This window comes from Crocodylus porosus, unplaced genomic scaffold, assembly GCF_001723895.1.
Source record: "Crocodylus porosus isolate Cpor-Errol unplaced genomic scaffold, CroPor_comp1, whole genome shotgun sequence".
In the NCBI taxonomy this organism is placed as follows: Eukaryota; Metazoa; Chordata; order Crocodylia; family Crocodylidae; genus Crocodylus; species Crocodylus porosus.
The window spans coordinates 116,698,201-116,718,530 of NW_017728886.1; the positions used below are offsets into that span (position 1 = coordinate 116,698,201).

Genomic DNA, 20,330 nt, shown 5'->3' on the forward strand with positions numbered 1-20,330 from the left:
ACTGTTGGCTAGTGAGGTAAATCATCAGTTTCTCTGCTTCTTTATATTTAAATCCTTACTTGCTCATATCTATAAATCATTGAACAGGGGAACTCTAGGAGCTACGTAGCTTATCCACAGTGGAATATTATTGTACAAATTACTTGTATTTTAATGGCACACAGTTATATTTCTGAGGGTCCAGTTGCAGCCTAGTGTTTATATTTTCATGTTTGGCCCCAGGTACATTTCTTTACAGCAACATAAGGAGGACTATTGTGAGTAGCAGGCCAGGTGTGACGTTCCACCATTCTTGGGCTATTACTTCCAATCTATGCTAGTAGATGGAGTGTGAACACAGCTGTATGCTGGCTAGCACACCTGAGCTAGAGCAAAGGGAAAACGGAGTTGCCCTGGGGTCAGTCCAGATCACACAGTGCCAGAACCAGTGAAAAGGGCTGGTCTTGTGGGGCACCAGATGCACTGTGCACCACCCCCATCACCACACAGCATGCAATGCACTCGCCCAGTCTAGACCCACACATTGCATGCAGCACACACTGGCCTCAGTACTCACCAGGCATGTGACATACAGGGCTGGCACAGGGCATGTTTTGTGTGTGGCATATGAGCTGGACTTGGCACTGCATGTAGCACAGGGATTCCAGAATACAGGCTACATGTATGCAGCCTGGACCCAAATCCCTGTTACCTGCAGTGCAAGGTCTATGCCCTATGCCAGTTCTGTGTGTCAAGTGCATAGCAAATCCTTGAACTTGTGCATGCTGCACCTGGAATGAACCTGGTGCTACACAGGTAGCTGGTCCAGGTCTCGCCACGGACTGGCTAAAAAACCCAAATCCAGCCCATGGGGCCAGATGAGTTTGACATACTTGGGTAAGACAATTAATCTGTATAGGATGACTTGGATAGGGATGATGCTGCCTCTGAAAGGACCTTTTGAAGTTCATTCCAGCCCTACATTTCTATAATTCTATGAACTGTCTTGTGACTTTGGACAGATAGCACATTTACACTGGTGTAAAAAAAAGAAAGGAATGGAAACATGATTTATAACCTATGCCATAAAGCTTCACTGAATTTGAAAAGGCAAGGAAGAGATGTTGCATTTGTCCCTGAACAAATTGTCCCTGTGTTTGTCCCAGAAGAGAGATGTCCCAGGATTGCCACATATATATTGGTCTTCTAATCGGGGTTTAGTGAGTGAACGAATGTACTGCAATTTTTCTGCTATTGATTCAGTAATGCAATCCCTGGATAACCATTCAAATGCATTTTGTACTGCCCTTGGATAAAACATTAGTACTTTTTATCCTGTAAATAGGGACCTATTCAAATGTCATAGAAACTGCAAATTGTGGTGTTTTTTGCAAAAGCAGCATTCTTCACAATTTTTGATGGAACTGCCAGGAAAAAAAAACCTTAATGAAAATAAAATGATGGCTCCCCAGTGGAAGCCAGCAGTTGTTACAGCCTCCAAGCACACAGAAATGAAGCCCTCCCCCCCAGCTCCAACTTCCATTGATGGTCAGGAGGGCTGGTGCAGCCCAGCCTCTCTCTCTCTCTCTCTGCCAATCAGAAGTGAGGGGCAGTGCCACCTGAAAGGCAGCCACCTCAGCCAATCAGTGGTGAGGGGCAGGGCTGCCACTGTGGCCCCTCAGCCAATCAGTGACAAGGGGATGCTCACTGCAAAAAAAGATGAAAATGGTAGTCGGCACTGTGATCAGCATTCGGAACTGCCCACCTGCCTCCTCAATTTCAGTAGGTGCCTACCTATGAACCTTTGCCAGATTTTTCATGGGACAACAGACTAGATATCTAAATAATTGTATTTTGTCCTGGATAAAGTGGTTTCTCCCGGGATGAATGCGGCCTCTATCTGTAGCCTAAGTTACACTGGTGTAAGTGACATGTGTCTGCAGCTTATCACTGGACAACCCTTTGCTCAGAGCTGCCTAGTGGTGAGGGTCTATAATAACTTCTCTCTGTGTGCAGGTCTCCTTGGATTGCTGTTTGATGTAATTTTATAGGTGTAAAACTATACTAGTGTGAATATGTTACGCTTCCAGATCCAAAGATTCTCAAATTTGCTCCTTCTTACCCCCCTGTAAACTCACTAAATGTTGCCCTTTATTTGACTTGAATTCTAAGATGTCGTTTCAGCATCTTATAAATGTTACAAATAATTTATTTATCTGACCTGTATTTTCAAAATGTATTTCAAGAGACTGAGAATGAAAATGGGAATGGAGTGTGATTCATGATTTTGGATGATTCTGTTTTTGTAGAAATATCAAATGGAGAATGCACACCATTTTCTGAAAAGCAGGTTCTGTTTGAAGTACTGGAAAATGGGTTCTCAGAAACTGAGGCATACATAATCACTATTTTTTTTTTTTTTAATCTTGGTCAATACTTTTTTTCCAGTACTAGTTAACCATGACCTCACTAAAATGATGTGTGTCTGCTTTTCACATGCTCTAAAGTGATAAAAAAAAAATTATGTTGAGAACAACACATTGTGTGTGAGAGAATTAAATATTTAAGTAACCACAGGATAAAAGTTTTTGCTCGCCCACTCTCTCTGTCTTTGGCATTTCTCAGTTCCACTGCATGGGCTGGTGATAGTAGTAACATTTTAATGGACTTCTCTTCGCCTGTTCTCTGAGTTGCATATGGATGTGCCTTTGGAAAAACTGGGAACTGTGACAGTGTTGTGTTCTTGGGTTTTTTGTTTTTTTGTTTGCTTTGGGGGCTTAGGGCAAGAGGGTTGTATGTAGTGGTTCAGCAATCTAGAGGTAGCTACATTTGTTCTGTTTTGACTGTATGAAAAACTGTTGACATTTTTTTGGCAATAATCTTTTCCCAGTCATTGCAGCATCAAGGCATCTATATATAATTGATGTATTTTGACAGACATAAAAATGCCTCAGAGTACTGGGCAGTGTGGAATGTTTGATATGCTTTAATATTAAAGCATTTAGAAGCTATTATGAAAGTGTTTCAGTATTGCCAAGTCCAAGAAATTTAATCACAAATCTGGTTTATAGTAGGTATTTTTTAAAAAGCATTAGGCCCTGTAAGACTCTTTCATTAAGAAAGTGTTTTCCTAATTTTCTTGATTGTGTTAATAGCTTAAAAACATGACTCAAGTCTATCCTGAACATTTAACAAGTATTTTAAGTTGTCATTCTGATTTCTTTTGTCTTGGATGACATGGTATTTTTTGTGTGTTTGCTTTATGGGTGTGGTTATCAATACTTCAGGTGTCATAACATTCATGTAAAAATGGCAATCAAGGAAACAGAAGAAGTGAGGGTTGTGTGAGCGAGAGATTAGGGTTAGGGTGGTGTGGAGGGAAAGCATAGTGTTAACATTCCAAAGGTACCGCAGCTGTCTAGATCAAAGCAGTCCAAGGACCAGTAGCTTAATATATTTATTTTCTGAAAGTTTTTATGTTGGAAATGGGGGTTGTGTGATGCAAAAGTGGTGCAAGGTAGTTTAGGAAAAGACCAGAGGACATCAATGACAAAGCAAATATCTAGAACACCCTGGATGACTAGTCTTCCTGTTTTTGAGACCAGCATGTATTTCAATTTACATGTACTACCAAAACTCTAGACAAGACATAAACATGCATTCATGGGTATTTTCCTGTCTCTTTCAACTATAACAATAATGATGAAGACTTCTTTCAGAGGTTCCATGCTTACATTACAAAGCAACAGATTGGGTGACTAAACCTGAAAGTTAAGAAATGGGTGTTTCTCTTAATGGCTTTCATTCAGCTTCATAACAAATCATTTTTAATTGCTTGCTTTATTTTACCATTTCCTTTTTCTTTTCTTTTTACTGATATTATCCATATTATCTGTGGAGTACCCCTGGAGCAGTGAATTTCTCCCTGCTGTCCTGCCACTTGTCCCAAAGAACAGATGAAGTTTTGCCTTACAATAACTCCTTACCTCCACAAGCCTCAGCTCCACTGGTCTTTCACCAGACCTCACAGCTACATCTAGGGAATCTCTGCCAGCTCCAGGTGGCTTCCCTTTGGGTTGCAAAAGAAATATTACTCCCCACTCTGCACTCTTTCTGTTGAATGGGCTAGCCTGGGATATCACTTGTCCAGAGATCACACTTCAATAAAGGCAATCAACAAGTAGACAAATCAACAAATATATATATATATATATATCATCTAGGAGAAAAGAATGATGCAAAATAAACTGGCCATAAGTTTGAAGACAAAAGAAAAAGACAAAGTTTTTTACCCTCTTATTGGGCCACCATTTAGTCCCTTGGGAGTCCGAGTCCTGCTAGTGTTTTCAGAGATCACCTTCCTGCTGGTTATAACAGATGGGGACCTGGACTCCTCTAAAGCCTGAGACAATCCAAAAGACCTTGGCTACCTCACAGATAGCTCTTAACACATCTCCAAGCCAGCACTCCCTATCAACTTTATTCCAATTCTTCATGAGTCTCAGAATCCTTCAGAAATGAATTTTCCTGGAACAACTTGCATTCTTTTGGCTGATGGGCCATTTCTCTCAGATACCTTCATTATGGTGCCGCTGTTTTCCCCATTACAAGCAGGCAGTATCTTGGGTGCCTGTCCTACTAGTGGTTCCTTGTGTCTGTGATTGGGATTGACAATTGTCTTTGCCTTAGTGACACAATCTCAAGAGACATTTAACAGTTTTCCCAACTCATTTTTCTTTAAGTATGCGGTTCCTTCAGTTCCCTTTACTAAGTCATGTCCAAAATCATAAAGATATATGCAGGCAGCATAAAATAATCTATACAATAAAAATGATATAAATGAATACAGCATAACATTCATTTTCCAATGAGACCGCAGATACCATATTAAAGTAATAAGCACAAGAAAATCTTCATGACACCCCATGAACCCCCAAAACGTAATAGGGTTTGTGACAGATATTATACTTTCTATCTTACTCTGATTGCCTGTACTACCTGAATCACCTCTGTCTGCTTATCTTTTTCTTCCCTTCCATTCCTTTTTTCTTCCCTGCCCCCACTTTTCCTCCCCCACCTTTCCTTTCATGCTGTTTGGGCTGTTTCAATTGCATGTGTTTTTGTTCTCAATAGAACAGCATATTCAGTCATTAAGTTATTTGTAGGCCTGGGTTTATGTGAACATTTTTCAACCCTGATGGCATAGTAAACTGAGACTGAAACACTGGGAATCGCATGTCTAGTCTCGATTCTGACTTAGTGGGATGTCATTTGGACGGGTTTTCGGCCTCTTGCAAACAGGCACTTACAGTCCAAAATCTCTGACTTCCATCTCTAAAATTGACACAATACTTAGGTTTATCTTGCACAGATGTTGTATGGATTAATTAGTGTGTACATTACTGTCAAAATATTATAATAAGCCTATTTTATCCCTATGCTGATAAAATCGGTCTTTTTTTCAAATAATGTTTGTCTAAATAATATCATGTTTTACTTTTTACATGTGAACTATATTTATGTTGCAATCTTTGACAACCTTCTCTGCAGTCTGATCTCAAATTCTTTGCACAGGGTCAATTTTTTTAAAGTCCTGTTTCTAGGTACAATTATAGAAATGACCTGTTAGTATTATTGCAACAGCTCTGGCAAGCGTTGTCTGGTTCTGATGGAATCAAACATGTCATAAAGACAGTATACTTTACCTACTTCTTGCCAATCAGATTATTTGCTAACCATTTAAGAATTCTGGTAGCACCTTCCGACTTGCATCCAACCTAAGGCTGGAAATAGACTCTTACCTTACTTGGGATAGAATGAGGTTTTGACTCTTCTCTAAGGAAGGAGAGACGTCACCACAGATAAGAGTTTCCAAGCCCATCCTTACATTCCCACCTCTTTGGGGTATAGCAAACTGTACCATCCATTTTTTGGGGTGAGGGCTAGTTTAGCTGCAATGACCAGCAGATTTGGGAGGTATACCCAACAGATTTGCAATTAGTGGGAGGTGTCCCTCCTCACTACCCTTCTCCACTCAGCAGTAGAGTACAGCAGAGAAACAGGGGCCCTGACTCAGCTGTGGAGAGCAGCTGTGTACAGCAGTGGGCAAGGCTGAGAGCTGTGGTAACTGGATGATTTCACCCTGCCCCGCCTGCCATTCACCCTTCCAAGCACTACTACTCCCTGTGCACCTCCCAAGTGTCCCTTGTGACCTGGGAGCAGGTGAAAGAAGGGAGAGGTTTCCCCCTTCCATGCCACCATCCCCAGCTGGAGCCCTCAGAAGGAGGGAGCATGGACCAGTATTAGAATCTATTCTAAAATATGTTATATCCATGCTATGTTTATGCTTATGCTAAGCTGTCATTTTAAGTGTATTTCCATTTTGTAGCAAAAGAAGCAATAAGGGAGCGTGTGTGTGTGTGTGTTGTAAGTGTATGATTAATAGCTGGATAATTGCAACAAATATTAGACAGACTGGTAGGAAATATTTGAAGTAAACAGAGATAACTATAAGGATAAAGTGCAGGTGGCATTCTGAGAATGTGGATATGTTATGAATAAGAATGAAAAGCAGACTGAAATATAAAAACCTGCATCCTGGAATGAGATGGTCTTCATCTCTCTTCTAAACATAAGAGAGATCAGCCAACAGGTTGGCTGATCTCCTCTGAAGGGCTTTAAATTGCGTTTGTTGGGAGATGGAAAAGCAGAGGATAAGGAGAACCTAGGATTACTGAGCCATGAGCAATGCACTGGATCAGCCCAAGTAAGCACTAAAGTAAGCACTCAGGGAGGGGTACCAAGGGAACCGACTGGGGGGGCTTAAAAGTGTCTAAACTGATGCTGGGAGCATGGGGAACAAGCAGGAGGAACTTGCACTCCTGCTTGCAAGCAACAACTTCAACTTGGTTGGATTAACTGAAACCTGGCGGGAGCCTACTCATTATTTGGAAGTAGGCATTGAGGGTTACAGGTTGTACAGATTGGATAGAGTGGGGGAAAATGTGGTGTGGGGGTTGCTGTCTATGTTAAGGAACAATATACATCTTGTATAATCAAGATGGGATCAGAGGAGGACCAAACCAAGGTACTGTGGGTCAGGACACAAGGGGTTTGGGGGGAAAGGGACTTGGTAGTAGGGGTCTACTATAGACCACCACACCGGGAGGATGAGCTAGACCTGGAATTCTCCAGACAGCTCTCAGAGGCTGTACAGTCAAGATATATGGTTGTCATGGATGACCTAAACAACCTGACATCTGCTGCTGGATGGAGCAGTCAGCCAAATCTAACTGCTCATGTAGGTTCTTACCCTTCATACAGGACCTCCACCTAATGCAGAAGGTATAGGATCCCACTAGGGGAAATATCTTGCTGGACTTGGTGTTAGCTACAGAGGTTGACATGGTGGGGAATCTTCAGGTACAAGGTAACCTTGGGGATAGTGACCATCAATTGATTGGATTCACTATCCAGAGAAGGGTAGATAAACTAACCAGCAGGGCTGAAGTGCTAGACTTCAGAAAGCCTAACTTCAGTGTGCTCAGGAGATAAGTTAGTGAGGTGTTATAGCTCAAGAGCATTGGTGAAATGGGGGTCCAGGAAGGGTGGCCCTTCCACAAGGAAGCGATCCTGTGGGCACAGAAGGAGACAATCCCATTGCACATAAAAGGGGGCAAAGGGACCAAGAAACCCTCTTGGGTGAACAGGGAAGTCCAGGAAATCCTAAGGGCAAAGAAAAAGGTATACAGGCTCTGGAAACAGCAAGTAGCTACCAAGGAAGAGTATACCTCCCTGGCTTGCACTGGCAGGGAATCAGTTAGGAAGGCAAAAGAAGGGTTAGAACTTAGGGTGGTGACAATAATTAAGAACAACAAAAACTTCTTCAGGTATATAGGGAGCCAGAAGAAGGCACAGGGTAGCATAGACCCCTATAGGACAAACTAAGGCAATTGATGACAGAGAGTGGGGACAAAGCTAAGGTCTTCAGTGAATTCTTTGCATCTGTATTCCTGGACAGAGACCAAGACACATCTCCCAATTGGATCAAAGATAGACACAGGAGGGACACCAGCCCACCATCTGTTAGCACAGACTTAGTGAAGGGGTACTTGGAGGGCCAGGATCTGTTCAGATCAATGGGCCTGAATGAACTTAATCCAAGGGTGCTGAAGGAATTGGCCAGTGTCATAGCAGAGCTGCCGGCATGGCTCTTCTAGCACTCATTGTGTTCTGGCCAGGTCCAAGAGGACTGGAAAAGGGCCAATGTAGTTCCTATTTTCAAGAACCCAGAAACTATAGGCCAGTTAGTCTCACCTCTATTCTTGGAAAAACTCTGGAAAAAATCATTAAGGATCACATTTGTGGGAGCCCAACAGGGGAAATAATGTTGAAAGGAAATCAGGACACATTCATTGCAGGTAGATCTTGCTTGACTAACCTTGTTTCTTTTTATGACCAGGTCACAAAATGTTTAGAGACAGGAGTCGAGGTAGATGTCATCTACCTAGACTTTAAGAAGGCTTTCAATATGGCATCTCATTCTGTTCTCATAAATAAACTGACAGGTTGTGATGTAGATGATTACACGATCATGTGGGTGGCAGATTGGTTTAGGGGTCACACCCTGAGAGTGGTGGTGGATGGGTCAGTATTGAGACTCAGTTCTTGGACTGATGCTATTCAGTGTCTTCATCAGTGACTTGGATGAGGGCATGGAGAGCACCCTGTCCAAGTTCACAGATGATACCAAATTATAGGGGCAAAGTTAACACACCAAAGGGTATGGAATTGATCTAGGTAGATCTGGACAGGTTGGTAAACTGGGCAGAATGAAATAGGATGCAGTTCAACAAAGACAAATGTGAAGTGCTGCACCTGGGCAAAAAGAACCACCAACACACTTACAGGCTGGGGGATGACCTTCTCAGCAGCACAGCAGCGGAAAGGGATTTTGGAGTCATAGTTGACTCCAAGATGAACATGAGTCATCAATGTGATGAAATGATCAACAAGGCTAATTGCACTTTATCATGTACTAGCAGAGGCATGATGAACAGGTCCAGGGAGGTGATGCTTCCCCTCTATGCGGCACTGGTCAGGCTGCAGTTGGAGTAATGTGTTCAGTTTTGGGTGCCAGACTTCGTGAGGGATGCGGAGAATCTTGAGAGAGTTCAGAGGAGGGCCAGTCATATGGTGAGAGGACTGCTGGCAAGGTGCTACAAGGAGAGACTGAGAGACCTGGATCTCTTCAGCCTTTGCAAGTTAAGGATGATAGGTGATCTTGTGGCTGCCTATAAATTCATCAAGGGAGGGCAGCAGGGAATAGGAGAAGCTCAGTGTACTAGGGCACCTCCTGGACTAACTAGAAACAATGGCAACAAATTGATGGAGAGCAGATTTAGGTTGGACATTAGAAGGAACTTCATCACAGTAAGGGTTGCCAGAATCTGTAATGGGCTTCCAAGTTAGGTGTTCCTCTCCCCTACCCTGGGGGTCTTCAAAAGGAGACCGGACAAGCGTGTAGCTGGTCGTTTGACCCCAGCGCTCTTTCCTGCCCAGGGCAGGGGGTTGTACTTAATGACCTACTGAGGTCCCTTCAGACACTAGTATTTATGAATCTATGAAACAATATGTAACCAGTAACAGATTCCAAAAGATGAAAACAAGTAAAGAATTGAGTGGTGATTGGTGAAGGAGTCTCCAGACATCAATCAAAGTCTGCTCCATGGAAATAAAAGATCAGTGAAGGCCAAGCCTGGATGGACACCTTAACGAGCAATACCAGCCTGTCCACACATCAAAAGAATTGAAGCCAGAGCCTCTCTCGACTGAACATTGCTTTGAAGAAGCCTGTGACTGGCCAGCGCCATGTGACTCCAAGTGCCACAAATGAGTGACTTAGTGTGAATGGAGTTTATGGTGTGAATTAGTAAGAGTTATTTTTATAAAAGCTGTTAAGTTTCCCTCAGTTGTCCATATACTATGCAATACACCCTGGTTTGCTGAACCTGTGCATTGGTCATTTATCCAATACCAGCGCCCCATATATCTGCTATCTGCAGCCCTCAGCTGGAGCAGGGAAGATATGGTGCTGGGGTTTTCCTGCCTAGATCAGCTGAGGACAGTAGTGCATCTTCCCTTTCTTACCTGCTCTCCATTTGGTTCCCCTGGGTGTCATACTCCCCAGGGCTTCAGCCATGCCTTGGAAACTGCACAAAACTCAAACATCTGGGGCCATAGGGAAGTAGGGCACATGACTTCCAGTCAGGAAGGGGATGTGACCATGGCACTCTACTCCCTCCCCCTCTGAACAATTTATCCACTCATTAAAATCTCGATTCAGCCATGATTCATCAATTTGCAGAAACTCTGTAGGGTCCAGAGGCAAGTGATAAGATAATAAAAGGCTTGGAAAGCAAGGGAACTAGACACATTCAGCTTGCAGAAAAGCTGTTTAAGATGGGACATGATAGCAGTCTTCAAATACTTGAAGGGATGCTGTAAAGAAAAGAGAAACATCAGGTGAACATCCAACCTGTTAAGGTTGGCAGAGGCTGCAACCTCCTCAAAAAAAGATTTTTTTAAATACAAAATTATTTTGAAAATGAAGGCTGTCTGTTATTGAAATAGCAAAAATGAAAAGGGACTTCTAGAGCATTTTTGGCTGGATTTATCCACTGGAAAAAAAACAAACAAACTTGAAGACAAAAATCTTGGCTGTTTCTGAAGGAAAAGAAAGTCCAACTATTAATCTTTTAAATAGGTCAGGAAAAATACTGTGCTGTACCCTGATCAGTAATCCAGCTATTACGTCTTGCATGGTTTAATATGGCCATTTTGGTACAAAGATGAATAATTTTAGGTAGGTTAAAAAAAATTGTGACCTTTTCTTTTAATCACTCCACTAGTAAGCTTCTAATTAATGGCTTGTTTCTACAAGGTGTTGCATATCAATTTCAGGTGCTAAACATGGTAGTCTCCTAGGGCTTTTGTACACGTGACAGGGATTTAATCCTTCAGGTTTGCATTCTATGCCCTCTTAATTGAAATGGTGAGTTTTAATTTTCTGTCACTCATCAGTTTTAAATGTCACGACATGGTCAGTGTACTATTCACAGTAAATTCATGTCTCTGTCTGGCCTCTGCTTCCCACACTTCCGTAGCCCAGGACTTGCTAAATATTTCCCCCATAATCTCACAAATATTGTGGAGCATGCAGGCTGCCACAATGAATGTTGTAATGTCTTCTGTCTCCACCTTGAGTCCGTAGTTCAGTGACCTTCACTGTGCTTTCAGATGGCCAAGGGTGCATTGAACAGCCATTTGGCATTTTCTGAGGTAATAGTTGAATACCATCTTTTGTCACTCAGTAACTTGTCCTCCATGAGCCAGGGCAGGAGGGGCCAAACAGCCACATCCACTATAATAAATAGCGGCATGTCAACACCCTGGATAACTGCATCAGGGACCTCAGGCACATATTGTCCTTTCTTCATCATGCCAGGCAACAGCGAGTTTTGAAACACATGCGCATCATGACAGCTGCGTGCCCAGCTTCTATAAATGTAAGTGAAGCATCCTCAGTGATCAGCAATGGTTTGGAGGTTCACTGAGGCAAATCCCTTCCTGTTGGTGAATGACCAGCTGGGATGTGTGTGCTGTCCACATACACACAGTTGGGAAACCCCATGGCCTTGAAGCTTTCAACAACTTCTCTTGGGTTATGGAAGCAAATTAATCTGTACTCAATGTGTGGTGACAGCAGTGAGACTATATGCAAAAATGTGCCCCCACTCATGCAGCTCTTATGCCACTACTGATCATCCCAAGTTGACAGTACAATGCACTTGAGCTAGTCAGAGCTGCTTGTGTGGGCCCTGATCTTGTGATCATTGCTCTGTAGGTTGATCCACAGAACCCTGTCAGCCTTGAGATCTATGGCTTCCCTTCGGTTCTTTGACTCCAGCTCATGGCCTATTACCTGGTATAGCAAGGCCTGAGAAGCTGATACCCTGTCTGGCACTCCTGTAGAAGGTCCATCATAGCCTGCATTGAGTTCAATAGCAGTATCTCTGCATTATTGAGTGCCTCCATTCTCTGGTTGGACACCTCCAGGGCATCCAACAGCATCTGGTTCTCCTTGGAGATTCCATAATGAGCCATGAAAGCCATCTTGTTATGCAGGACACAACAGTTACTGTTTCACTCAGAGCACCACCTGCTTGTGCTAAGGGGGGTTGAATAGATAGAGCTGTTGAATAGGGACATTAGCATTATAACAGCCCTGTTCTTTACATTTCAATTCCTACACACCCCAGGTTCCTGTAGCCACCCCTGCTCTAAAAACTTGGGGTGTCTGATTACCCCAGAAACCCGTGATCCATCCAGGACTGCAGATAATACCACTTAGCAGAACCATGAATAGACCTGCCATGAAATATCATCCCAGTAAACACTCCCTACCTGGCAGAAGACAGGGAAGAAATGGGTGTGAAGTCCCCACATTCTTTCTGAATAGATCTCATTAGCACATCAAGAGCTATGCCAGACATTGAGGTGCCAGAGCCAACAAGAACTATTGCAGTCACAAATGGCCAAAATCTCCCTACACCCAGTTTTCAATGACATGCACTCAGCGGAAAAAAGGCAGGGACTGAGCAGAACCCCGAAATGGCCAAACCCCAAATTAAGTGTTGTTGAATAGGGACTTTAGCATTAACAGCCCTGCTCTTCACATTTCAATTCCTACACACCCCATGTTGCTGTAACCACCCCTCCACTAAAAACTTGGGGTTTTAGGTTTTTGGGGGATTACCCCTGAAATCTGTCACATGCTCAATGGGGAAAAAGGCCAGCACTGAGCAGAAGACTGAATGGGTGGACCCTGATTTCCTGTCCTCCCCTGCCCCGCCTACAAAACCAAAGACCCCAGGAGCACAGTTAAGCAATTGATAGGTCCAACAGTGTTTCCAGGGTGGAGGGGAGGGCACGTGTGCTTCAAGGCCCAGCTTCAATTCCTTTCAAGCTGTATTGCAAACTGCTGGGCAAAGAATTTTGGATGTGTGCATCAGTGAGCCATTAACAATTATTCTTCTGGACAATGAGGGACCTACGGGACAATTTGGGGCAGGCTAAGGAGATCAAAGGTGTTTTGTTAGGAAAGGTTACATGAGCAGACTTCTGTGAGTGCTGGTACTGAGACACAGTTCACACCTGCATAGTTATGCATATGTGGAAACTCAGACCTGCACAAAAAAGGTTCCATGCACTTGTCTGTATAACCTCTCTCAGCCAGGGGCAGAAAGCATCTTGTGCTTCTGGTCAGAACATAGCAAACCCCCCTCTCAGTGATTCATTTTGGCCCCAAAAATATATTCAATGGACATGCTGAAGAACAAGCCATGTCTGCTGGGCTTGGAGAAGAAACCAGATACATCTCTCAGACATGGCCCTAACTGGGCCCAGGAAAAATTGGCAAATTTGATTAGTATTTGTCGGGACCAAAAGGTTCTGAAGCAGCTGGAAAATCAATTAAATAAGCCAGCCTATGAGGCCATTGCTGAGGAAATTAACTTGCGCAGCCACAACTAGGACTGGGCACAGTGCCATGGCAAGATGAAGGACATGAAATGTGCTTTCCATTGGGCCAACGACCAGAATTCTCATTTGGGGGAAGGATGCACAGTAGCCCTATTCTGTGAATAGCTGTCCTGCATTCTTGCAAGGGATGCAGGTGACACTCACCTCCAATCCTTCAGGACAACAGGATTGCAGGAGGCACAGTGTCACCTAGCCCACAAGAGTACATTGTTCTGCCACTGCAGTATGCAATCCAGTATGTACTGCACAGCCTTCAAGAAACCAGTCAGAGGTGGGGAGTGACCTCTCACAGCAGCTGGAGGATGGGAAAGTTGTCTTTACCATGACTCCACTCTCCTCGATTCCTTGCCTGCATAACCTAGAGGAGGAGGATGCATTGGATTCCATGATGGTACTGTCCCCATATTTGTACGACACATCAGAAATTCAAGAAACCCAAAGATTGGTGTCAGTGCTGGAAATGCCTAAGGATCCACACCTGGACTTGTAAGTTATGGGGAAGGGGCATAGATTAGTTTGTGTGACTGTGGGTTAAAGTGAATCTAGCCTCACTTTTGCACCAAGGCCAAGGATAGTGAAAGAGGAGGGAGGGCATTAATTTTGCAAGCAGCAAATATGTCTCCTTCTTGGAGTCATACAATGTTTCACTTACATGGGGGTAGATGTGCTGGGCCTGGAGCAAGGAAGTGAAGAAGCATTAACTTGTTAGCAACAGGAATTTGTGCTGCTGAGAGATGTACAATAAATTCCTTAGTGGACTAGGGAGTCATCTGGGTTCTTGCATAATCATACTTTGTGGGTGGCTGGGTTAATTCACCAAGTGGTAGGCATGCTACTTGGCAATTGTCAATACCATGAACACATTTTTTTTATCCCATTTCTGTTACCAGCTACCAAATCCACTGGAATTTTGGGGTGTGCACCCAAAGTGTGGACACCAGCATAGATCAGAGCAGAGCGAATGTGTGAGCACTGCTTCAGGCAGCAATGGTCAAGAGAAAGTATGATGGAGGCTTTGGTGACAGTCTTGGAATCATGAAAATAGTCTGTGGTTGAATGGTGGGATGAACTCTCAGAGGTGTACAGAAAGAGTGAAGACCAAGAGGCAGCAACTCACTGGGTCATCATGACTAGCACAAGGGAATTCATCCACATTCATCCATGTCTGTCTGCTGTTGAGGGAAGGGTTGTAGAGGCATGGGTTGTGGGGAGAGGTAAGCCAAACCAAAGAAAAACATGCTTTTTAAAGATACATTGCATTATTGAGAGCAGACATACCCACCTATGGACTGTGGGGTTGCCCAGAATGTGGGTGCTGCGGGGTATGATGGTGACCAGTAACTGGGGGTGCTGCACAGCACCCATAAGACATTCTCTGAGTGCATGCAGCTTCTCAGTGATCCCTGGCCACCCACCCAAGGAGGGAGCTTTGGAGGGCAGGGGATTTCAAGGCCTGGGCTCTTATTATCATGACCAGAGAAAGACCCAGTGGCCAAACGAAGGCTGGGCAGTGGTAAACTGGCCCAAAATGTTGTTAATCGGGGGAGCACTAATTAGGTGGGTGCACACATAATATTGCCTCTGAGTGCATCCAGCATCTCAGGGGTCAGGAATTCACCTGGATGATTAGCAGTGGTCAAGAACAAAACAAATTCAAAACTAATCAAGCAGGCTTGACTAACTGCAAATTACTGATACAAGCCAGAAAATTCCCTTCCCTCACCCTTCTATAAACCAGGGAACAACCCTGACCCACCCTTCTACACTTACCCTAGTATACACAGGGAACATGAAGTGAAGAATTGAACAAAGCAAATAGAAACCTTTATTTAACAACCAAATATTGACCATAATTAAACAAACCATAGAACACCTTTTATAAAATAATGGTGCATAATTACTACAACAGAGGAATTTTGTTTTACTACTGTAACAATGCATGAATTGTGAAAAAATCAGTCTAAGCAATAATCATTTCTAACTAAAAGATCTTGACTAAGGTTGACTTTCTGAGTGTGACTGTGAAGTGGTGGGTGGCAGAGGGTGGATCCATACTGGCCTGTCCGACTCCTGGGAATAAGCAGGAGCAGAAGCAGGGCCAGGGCCAGTAAGGCTGAAGACCACCAGGCATCAAATCATTGTAAGATGCCCCGTTGTTATTTGCCCATCCTCCTGGATCTGGGAATGTCCTCTTGGACTCAGAATGGTTCCAATCCTGCTGGATGGCCATGAATCTGCCGGTAGGCAGATGGATCTGTCTCACTATCTTGTGCAGGCAATGCTCATAAATCCTGAGGTTGTTCATGATCCTGTCCATGTGTGCATCAGTAGCAACCTGCCTCTGTATCCTGAGTGTCCTGAGTGGTGGCATTGCAAGCAGATATGAAAATCAAGAAATGAGGGAAATGAGTGAATTAAGGATACTCAGTGTTCTAAAAAGATGCATTCAGTGAATCGTGTGAGTGGATGAGAATCTGTTGACCCAAAAAGACTGCCATGGGTGACAGCAGATCCTGAGTGGTTGGAAATAAGTGCCCACCTACTTTGGCCATTGATGTGCCTCCCTGCTGTGCATTGCCCTGTACCTCCCTGTACTGCCCACTAACTACCAGGGTCTTTAAAGTTCTGTCCTACTCTATCCCCCTCTTTACTTCACAGCCCACATTAATTGCAACTGTCAGTTCACATACTGGGTGTGGAGATCGAGCTTCTGGGTCTACCCTCCTCAAAGGAAGTGGCAGGTGACATGGCAAGGACCCTGCCACTATCTTCTCCAGTGGAGCCCCCATAAGTTGCAGTGATGGTTGGTGAAGTCATCTCAGGAGAGGACACCACAGAGGCCTCTGTCCCTGTGCATTCATGGCAATCCAGTAACTCCATTAGTGGCTGGGGGTATCTGTAATCACCTACATCATGCAGTGGGGTGTCCTGCTACTGTACTATGGCAACACCCTTGTGGAAAACAGCTCGCAGAATCTTTGCCTTGACTTGGCACCAGACCACCATCCTGTTGTGCCTCCACTCATCCACTCTCCTGGCAACATCATGGTAGATATGCCAGTTGGCCCACAGGTTGCACATGAACTGGCGCAGGACTTCAGGGTCCCTGAGCACCAACACCAGGCTCTTTGTTTTGGTGGATGTCCAATTGGAACTAGACCTATATGCCCCACTCTGCTCTGTTCTCTCCCAAACATCAGACATCTCTGATCAATAAGGGGTACCCTGGGAAGCAGCGTGGTCAGTTTATAACTCTTGAGGTGACAGGGCCAAGGGAAGTTCACCCCCTCCTACCCTATTGTATCTGAACAAAGTTTGGACAGCAGACATGCTCTGCTACTGTTGCAAGTTTTGGCACCAGTCATCCATGCTCACCTGGCACATGATGGTGCCAATCAGGGTCAAGGCAGGGAGGCAGGCTCTGTCTGCACCAGCAGCAACAATTTGTGTCTTATGGGCATGCTTTTTCTGGACAAGTTTTATCCCTGTGAGGCTCTTTAGTCCTCTGTATGCTATGGCATGCTAGCAGGCTACCAAGTGGCTCATGCATCAAGACACTATTCCCAGCAGAACATAGCCAGTGAGGGAATGATTTGCTGACAGAACTCTCCTGCTATTCATAAAGTGGGTATGTTTAACACTCGTGACTGGGTTCACAGAACTCCACTTGTTGGGTACACATAAAACCAGCAAGTAAATTCATGGAATAAGGGGGACAACTACACTGCAGCTAGGCAAAAAGAGATGTTTTAGAGGTGCAGGTTGGTGAGGCACAGGGGTTCCTCATGGTTGCTGTTCAGCAAAGTCTGGAGATTTTGCATCATCACAAACTAAGATACGTTGGGATTAGGATTAGTTTACAATAATACAATTTATCTAAATCGCTAAAAAACTCATATCTGTAAAGCATGACACCATTAAGCCACACAAAGGAGGGTCCAGAGGAGGGACATTTGTATGGTTAGGGGCCTACAGGACAAGCCCCATGAGAAAAGACTGAGGGACCAGGACAGCTTCAGCCTCTGCAAGAGAAGGCTGAGAGGTGATCTTGTGACCACGTACAAATTCATTAGGGGTACACAGTAAGGGATTGGAGATGCTCTGTTCACCAGGTGCCTCTTGGGGTAACAAGGAACAATGGTTACAAACTGGCAGAGAGCAGATTTAGGCTAGATATCAGGAAAAACTTCTTCACAGTAAGGGTGGCCAAAATTTGGAATGGGTTTCTAAGGGAGGTGGTGCTCTCCCCTACCTTGGGGGTCTTTAAGTGAAGGCTGGATAGGCATCTGGCTCAGATTATTTGACCCCAGCACTCTTTCCTGCCTAGGCAAGGGGTTGGACTCAATGATCTGTTGAGGTCCCTTCTGACCCTAGCATCTATGAAACTCTATGATACTATGAAAAGGGTAATTTTCATCACAGGTACATGTGCCTGTTATCACGTGTACAAGCACCCCTATTGGCTTACTTGGGACCACATATTAGCATACATTAGCATCTGTGGTAGCTGACCCATACAATGCCTATCAAATTGCTTGATAGTTTCAAGCTAAGGGAAAGCTACAAAGAGAAAGCCACAAAAGGAAAACGCTCAGTATGTACCTAGATGTGCACTGCAGAACCAGATTCTTCCCTATGTAAATTTCAGTTACAAAAGATGTTTTAAAAGGGATGCATCCAGAAGGTGACAGATCAGCCACTGACTTACGTTTGTTGAGAAAAAATATGGTCTGAGATGAAACTTGAGTGCTATGCATTCTTGAGTTTCAAACCAAGCTTTGCACTGAGTCACTACATGGCATTAGGGGGAAAATAATATTTCATATCTGATGCATTTTCAACATGAAAATAAGAATAATACTGAATTCAGCTGCCTGGCAGGCATGCTATGAAAATTAGTTTATTTTTTTAATAGCTGTCTATAGTAGTATATAAACATTTATTATTAAAACTGATAGGCAGATAGAGATCAATGGATAGAATAATGCACTATGTCTGGTTGACTTCAGGAAGCAGCTTGTCAACATCTTTAGGGAATTGCATTTCTGTGGTGGTGATAAATTTTCGCATAACAAATTAGAGAGAGTGGATGAGATATTGGTTATGAAAGGTCACTGTTTTGGAAACAGTTGTATGTCATATGAACAATACAGAGCCCTAGATAATGTGGTCTGGCAGGAGATGCAGTATTGCCATTAAAAATTTAGACACTCTCATCATGGTGAAAACTGTTGAAAAACAAATTCTCCGCATGAAAGTATTTGAGTTTCTTTGGAAATCTGCCATACACTTCATTTCCTGTAGGGAGAATAGCAGGAAGAACTTATGGCTATTTTGTTTTTATTTTTTTAGTTTTTCCAGCGTCAATATCTATGTTTAGTGGAGAGATTTGATTTTTCTTCATTTTTAAATGAAATGCTATTGTCTGCCATAAAACAAATATTATACTGTTTCAGATAAATAATATGATTTAATTTGTTAACAGTAATTTACGGCATATGTTACTTATCTAAATTATAATAAACCTAAATACTCAAGGTTTATAAAAAAAGCAAAGAATATAGCATTTATTGCTATTTACCATATCTGTCTATCTTTCTATCTATCTATCTATCTATCAAATTATTTAGTGAATTTGCAGGATATTGTTGCAAAAAATACTATACCATTTTGTTTTAGCTACATTAGATAGACTAACTTAAACTTATTCATTGTAAATGTTTCTTTTTTCATATGTATTTTTTATTTGAATGTACAGGCAGTCCTCGACTTAAAACATTTCCAGTTACAATGTTTTGCACTTACAACATTTATAAATTGACACCCTTTTCAACTTTATGACATCAGTTTTGACTTTATAATGCGTTATCCAATGAAATGCCATGCCAGCGAACAAGTTAGCTGTGTCACTCATTTCCCTAGAGGACGTCTGTCCAACCTTTGGACATTTTCGTTAAGAAAGCAGCCAAGACTCCTGAGAAGACTCTAGCCAAGAACCCTTCAAAAAGTCCAACCAATAGACTTTCAAAAAGTCCAGCAAAGTTATCTCAAAGAAGTCCTTCCAAATCAAGATGATAGCTATTTACAATATAAATAGATAAATACATTAATGTAGCTATATTACTCATCTATAGTTGAGTACAAAATTCTGGGGTATTTTTTAGTGAAAATAGGGTGTTGGGCCTTGGTTCAGGAACAAATCCCCCATTTATAACATTTTTTCTTATGAGAAAATTGGTTCTGAGTTACAACATTTTGATTTAAGATGTGGTTTTCAGGAACCAATTGTGTCATAAGTCGGAGGACTGCTTGTATTTGGAAAAATCATTTTGAACACTTTGGAATCATGAAGACTTGTAAGTATGTTATAAATATTTTCAAGGTCAACTTAAAGCTATAGCATGATAATTATGTGATTCCAGAGCCATATGCCCTGACACTTGTACAGGTCAGGATCTGTGTATACACATCATTCTGTATATGTGTATCTGAAATCTGGCCCTGATTTAATAAGTTATCTATTAACAATTGAACTAATAAAGATGTTTATTGAAACAAATTCTATAGGTCACACTGCAACCTAAAATATCAATCTAAAAGGTGTTTCTTGGTGGAACTCTGTCACCTCACAATACCCAAATGTGTATTCTATTTTGTAGAAATATGAAGAGCTTTACTATTGTATGTATGTATCAGTAGTTGGAGCATTAGAAAAATAAGGATGCAGACTCCCTGTCCCCACTCCCTGA

At 42.9% G+C, this 20,330-nt stretch overlaps 1 long non-coding RNA gene across 1 annotated transcript in view; it reads left to right on the top strand.

The window, feature by feature from the left end:
- The window catches only part of LOC109324049, a 12,175-nt gene extending 645 nt beyond the window's left edge, over window positions 1–11,530 (top strand). The window contains exons 2-3 of the long non-coding RNA XR_002104841.1: window positions 3,729–3,733; window positions 11,447–11,530. This is a non-coding gene — a long non-coding RNA (uncharacterized LOC109324049). The remainder of the gene's footprint in view (window positions 1–3,728; window positions 3,734–11,446) is intronic.
- The last annotated feature ends 8,800 nt before the right edge of the window (window positions 11,531–20,330 follow it).